The sequence below is a fragment of the Sciurus carolinensis genome, chromosome 8 (assembly GCF_902686445.1).
Source record: "Sciurus carolinensis chromosome 8, mSciCar1.2, whole genome shotgun sequence".
Lineage (NCBI taxonomy): Eukaryota > Metazoa > Chordata > Mammalia > Rodentia > Sciuridae > Sciurus > Sciurus carolinensis.
In genome coordinates this window covers 24,886,326-24,893,019 of record NC_062220.1, presented here as the reverse complement: position 1 = coordinate 24,893,019, position 6,694 = coordinate 24,886,326, and positions in this window count along the sequence as shown.

Genomic DNA, 6,694 nt, shown 5'->3' with positions numbered 1-6,694 from the left:
GTTGTGAACTCATGGGCTCAAGTGTTCCTCCTGTGTCAGCCTCTGAGTAGCTGGGGAGTGACTATAGACATGTGCATACCCAGCTGAAGTAGTATATTTAGTTAACAACATTAACTACTTTCCCAGAAGTGGCAGTGTTACTCAGTTCTGGCCAATGAGATATTAGCCCAAGCTGCTAATTAAGCATCTGTGTATACTTCGTAAAAGGGATGGATGTATCTAACACGCACCTTTTGATTCCCTCTGTCCCTACCTGGAGGGTGGATGTGGTGCTTGGATATATAGTAGTCATCTTATGATCTTGAGAATGAAGTGGCTAAGATGGGGCAACAGAAGAACAGAAGGAAACTGGCTCCTTGAAGACATTACTAAATCTCTGAATGTAAAGAACTGGCCCTGAACAGTCTACCTGCAGGCTTCTAGTTACCTGAGACAAAAAGCAAACAAAACAAGGGGCTGGGACGGTAGCTCAGTGGCAGAGTGCATGCCTAGTATGTGTGAGGCTCTGGGCTTAATACTTAGCCCTGTATAAAAATAAACAAATAAAATAAAGACATGCTGTTCATCTACAACTACAAAAAAAAAATTTTTTTTTAAAGCAAACAAAACCAAACCTATTCATTTAAGCCCACTGTTTGTTGCATTTTCCTGTTACTTGAAGCTGAACATAGCCCTAGCAATTTTTAAAAAGCTAAAACTTATTTTTTAACTGTACAAGTCACATTCTTTTCATTTTTAAAATTTTTTTACAAGTCATATTCTTAACCAAGAAAGATACTGGATTCTTCAGAGAAGTTCTCAAAGTATCATCCATGGTGATCTGCATCTTTACACAGATTGCTTGTTTAAATAGATAAATTTCCAATGTACTTGTATGCCCATCTTGACCTCCCAACAAAGAATCAGAATCACTGGGGCTAGGGCCTGGGAATCTGTCTTTTTTGTCTTTTGTGTGTGTATGTGGGGTTCCCCCACCCCCAGTACTGGGGATGGAACCCAGGGCCTTGGACATACTAGGTAAACACTCTACCAGTGACCTACATTCCCAGCACTTCATAAAATTTTATTTTGAGACAGGTTTTCATTAAGCTGCCCAGGCTGGCCTCAAACTTGCAATCCCCCTGCCTCAGTTTCCTGAGTAACTGGGATTAGAGGCATGTGCCTCTCTGTGTAGGTGATCCTAGTGCTCAGAAAACCTTAGGAACCACTGACAAATAAACCAAACAAGTTTGAATCACTTGCTGGGTAACTAGTTTTTTGTTTGCTTGTTTGTTTGTTTTTCTAGTTCTGTACCTGTCCTCACAACTACTGACCATAACTTGAATTATCATCAAGGAGGGCCCAACCTCCTTCAGGAAGGGGGATAAACTGTCATGTTTCAATATTAGCACACATGCCAGGCACCATGGCACACACCTATAATCCCAGCAACTTGGGAGGTTGAGGCAGGAGGATCACAAGTTCTAGGCCAGCCTCTACAACTTAGTGAGACCCTGTCTCAAAACTAAAAAAGTCAAAAAGGGACTGGGGATGCAGCTCAGTGGCAAAGTGCCCCTGAGCTCAAGCCCCAGTGTCTGACTGTCTATTTCTCTCTCTCTCTCTCCCTCTCTCTCTCTTTCTCACACACACACACACACACACACACACACACATACACAAAGCACACAAATTCCTACGTGGATCCAGTAAATGTTCTGCTTTCTTTATTAAGTTTATTTTAACTAAGTTTGCTAAGCTTCTTCTAAATGTCATATTATCCCTATTCCCTTTCTTTTTTGAGCTTTGCCAATCATATTCCCATTTAATATATGCAATTGTGCTTAGTATCATATTCCAATTGTATAATAAATTTGAAATGAACACATTCCAATAAATTTGGACTTCATATTCACTTAGTTTAGGTTTATCTTAAGTTATTATTTGTTTTCAGACCCAGAGTAACCTCATTTAATTTTGGCTTTCTTATTGAATAAAAAGTTATTCTTGGGGCTGGGGATATAGCTCAGTTGGTAGGGTGCTTATCTCAAAAGCACAAGGTCCTGGGTTCAATCCCCAGCACTGCAAAAAAAAAAAAAAAAAAAAAAAAAGTTATTCTTAGCTCGGGATGGGGGGCACACCTATAATCCCAGCAGTTTGGGAGGTTAAGGCAGGAAGATCACAAGTTCAAAGCCAGCCTCAGTAACTTAGCAAGACCCTCAGCAATTTAGTGAGGTCCTCAGAAACTTAGTAAGACCCTGTCTCAAAATAAAAAATAAAAGGGCTGGCAATGTGGCTCAGTGGTTAAGCACTCCTGGGTTCAAACCCCAGTACCCTCCGCAAAAAAGAAGTTATTCTTATATGAAAAAGCATAGTAAGACACAATTTTAAATTAAACACTATTGAGTAACATCAGATATATTGACCCATATTAGACCTCCTGAATTATCCTGACCCGATCTTTTGGAATCTCATTTCACAAAGCATCTCCTAAGTACATTCTCACAAGTCATTATACTAACCTCAACTCCTTCCTGACTCCTCATCTTTGCTTGTGCCATTTCCTCAGGTAGGTTATCCGAGTCTCATTATTGTTGTTGTGCTATGTAAAAAAAAAAAAAAAAAAAAAAGGCCATTATTTTAGATATGAAAACTGAAATAATTGGGGCTAATATGATAGCATAAAGATGGATAAAGGAAACATGACAAAATGTAAAAAATTTGGTATTGGAAATATAGGGTTTTTTTTTTTAATTGTTTCTACCTTTCTGTGCATTTGAAAATACTTCTAATTAGCTGGATGTGGTGGCATAGGCCTGTGATCCCAGTGGCTCAGGAGGCTGAGGTAGGGAGATGAAAAACTGAAAACTAGCCTCAGCAACTTAGTGAGGCCTTAAACATTTTCTGCCAATAAAAGTAAAACACATTCACTAAAGCAACCTGGAGAAGAAGAAAAGTAACATGAATAAAAAGCAACCAGTGTCCCACACCTGTAATCCCACAGCTCTGGAGGCTGAAGCAGGGGGTTCAAGAGTTCAAAGCCAGCCTCAGCAACAGTGAGGGGCTAAGCAACTCAGTGAGACCTTGTCTCCAAATAAAATACAAAATAGGGCTAGGGATGTTGGCTCAGTGGTTGAGTGCCCCTGAGTTCAATCCCCAGTACCAAAAAAAAACAAAAAACAAAAAAACAACCATTTGCCTACCAAGCAGAAATAATCATTACTTATATTATGATGAATTTCCTTCTATATACTTAAAAATAATTCTGCTATTATTCAATTATTTATTTATTTAATTTTTTTAAAGTTGTAGATGGACACAATAACTTTATTTTATTTATTTATCCCTATGTGGTGCTAAGAATTGATTCCACTGCTAGGCAAGCATCACACGTGCTAGGCAAGTGCTCTACCACTGAGCTACACATGCAGCCCTGTTATTTATTTTCATTGACAAATAAAAATTGTACATATTTATGGTGTACCACATGATATCTTAAAATACATAAACATTTTTATTTTACAAAATTATAATTGCTCTGTACATACAGTTTTGCAATAATTTCAGATTTTAAAAACATACAAAAGGTAGAAAGAAGCGCACACAAAAAGAATGCTTCATATTGTTGGCATGTCATATGCCAATAAAAAGTTAGAATACAGTAAAGGAAGGAAGAAAAGAAGAAAGAAAAGCCACGTGCCATGGATAGGAGATGGTTTGTTCCTCACGGGTTCATGTGCTTGGTCCCCAGTGTGCTGGAGTTGAGGTGATGAACCTTTAAGAGAGGGACCCATTGGAAGGTAAATAGGTCCTGGAGCACAACACTGGAAGAGATTGATGAAGGTCCCATGGCCAGATTTGTCCTGTGAGAATGGGTTATCATGAGGGAGTCTGGCACCTCCCTCTCTTCTTCTGCATATGCCACTGACACTCTCAAACTTACTGCCACCATTGCCATGCCATTTGCCACAAGGAACTCACCAGAACGGAACAGATGCTGGTGCCATGACCTTAAACCTTCAGAATGGTGAGCTAAATAGATTTCTTTTCCTTATAAAGTACCCAACCTTGGGTATTTTATTATAGCAACTGAAAATGGATTAAGACACTACTACTAAGCAGAGATAGTGATGCAGACAAACCTTCTAATCCTATCATATTCACACATAGGAGTTAGTTCTCTTACAATTCTAGATTCTACAAATGGGCTTTTCAGTGATGCATTTCAAACCATCCTCAAGCCAGGCATGGTGGCACATGCCTGTAATCCCAACGACTCATGAGGTTGAGGTAGGAGAATCGAAAGTTCAAAGCCAGCCTCAGCAATTTAGTGAGACCCTCAGCAATTTAGAGAGACCCTATCTCAAAATATAAAAAAATAACAAAAAGGGCTTGGGATGTGGCTCAATGGTTAAGTGCTCCTGGGTTCAAATCCCAGTACCTCCCCCCCAAAAAAATCACTACCAAACTATCCTCAAATCTCTTGCCCCTACCGTTTTGAGTATTTGTGGCTCTCACCCCAGGCTATTATGTATTTTTGGAGGAAATCACTAGCCTTGCTCACTGGAACTACTAGTTATTGGTCACTCTAGCTGAGCTTCCAGTCTCTGGACCTGCTCTCTATCTTCTGTCTAAAGCTTCCAGTCCGCATCTTATCACTGTCTTTTCTTCAAACACCTTCTTTCTAGCCAGTGTTGGTTCTAGCAACTGACTTATTGTTGTTGTTGTTTTTTGCTTTACAGAAATATGAAATGTTTTAACTCTTTTCAAAATCACATACAATAATATTACATACACTTTCAGTGATAAATTGCTATACAACCAGTACATCAATGTATCTGATATTACTCTTACATTTTCTTCATCTCTGTTGAAATTTATACATAGTTCTTACTGTGAATATGTTTATGTTGTTAAAATGTTGCATACTATTACAAAATAATTTTTAGTTCCATTTTAAATGGCCACATGAAAGAATTGAAATACCTTCTGAGGACCTGAAAAAACTGAAACCATTCCCTGATTATTGAATAGTTCCAATAATTTCGTAAATTGCTTTTTGTACTTCCTATAACAGACCTTTTCTAAATTCAGTGCATGTATTTTCTATATTATATTAAGTAGCTACATAGCATTTCATAATAAGGATGTAATTTTTGTCATTTAAAAATTTTTGGTACTGTAATTTTCCATTTTGAATAATTAATATGCTCCACAATGCAAAAATCAGGAAAAAATGAAATGGAATATAATGAAAAGACTCCTTTCTTCTTAGTCTGATCTCCACAATAATATCTAACCTCCTTTCTCAGTATCTTATATGTCCTTCCAGATTATTTAGGCAGATGCAAACAAATGCAAACGTCATTTTTTACTTTTGTCTTTCTCTTTTACCAGAATGTAATCTATTACTTACACTGTTACTCATTTTTCACTTGGTAACTTATCTTGGAGATTGTTCTAACTCAGTACCTAGAGTTTCCTCATTCTTTGTTCTACTGCTTCTTGGGCTTCCTTCTGTCTGGGCGCCATCCTTAACTTCCATATGACGGACATTGTTTTGGTCGTCACTTTGACTACTGATCCCATCCCTACCTATTATCTCCAAAACTTTGCCCCATTCTTTATCCACCTCAGTCCTTTTTTACTTGTCCCCATCCCTTTGTTGGGGTACAAACCCAGGGCCTTGTGCATGATGGGCAAGTACTCCACCACTGGGCTACATTTCCCATCTTGGCTTTTTCAAAAATTTTTTAACTTAAAAACATGTCAGAGCTCTCGTATGTTTAAAGAAGACTTTCCCTTTACTCTGAGGTTGCTTAACCTCAAACCTCTAGACAGAAGTGCCTGCAGTCCCATTCACAGCTTCCCTTTTACCATATCTTCTTTCCTTAACCCTGTGTGATCTGTCCTCAGCTTGACTATTAAAACTGATTTCTGGAAGGTCATCTAATAGAAGCATTCAGTGGCTTGACCTATTTCTCTGTTCTCATCCCTCTAACGTCCGAAAATGGATACCTACCCTTTGCACACCCATGCATGCCTTAACCTCTTGTAAAATAGCTTCTGCCTGTCCTACCACCTTCATGCTAAAGCTAATCTCCAGTTGATCATCCAACCTGTTCATGGATATTTCCCCTGGTCCTAGCTCACTTCTTTGATGCCCATCCCTGCCCCCAACCATAGTCTAGAGGTTTTATCTTTCCAATGGTTTCACTTCTATCCTCATCCAAATTCTATCTACTGCTCCTAAATCAGATCCTGATTTCTGATTAACTGGACTATTAATAGTAGGTTCCTCACCCACCTTTGTCTCTCCAGTCTCTCTCCCACTCTAACTGAAAACAGCCGATTATATATCATTCCCTTTTTCAAAACCCTTATTTCCAAATCAATTAAGCACTAACTCCCTGCTCTGATATTCAAGTCCTTCCACAATTTTAACTCAAGTTGACATGCATTGGCATCAGCCAGTGTTATCTTCCACTGCTACACTGAGCATACCCTATCCTCTGGCCAAAGTGATCTGCTGATTTTTCAATCAGCAGATGGTGTGCTTTTGGACCTCCCAGTTTCAGTTGGATCTTTTTGTTCACATGTATAACACTTTCCCTCCAACTCTGCTATTCTAATTTCACTTATCATATCTTTGCTAACCTTCTACAAAATATAAAATAATTATTTGCACAGTTGTCATATTTCCATACAGGATTCTAAA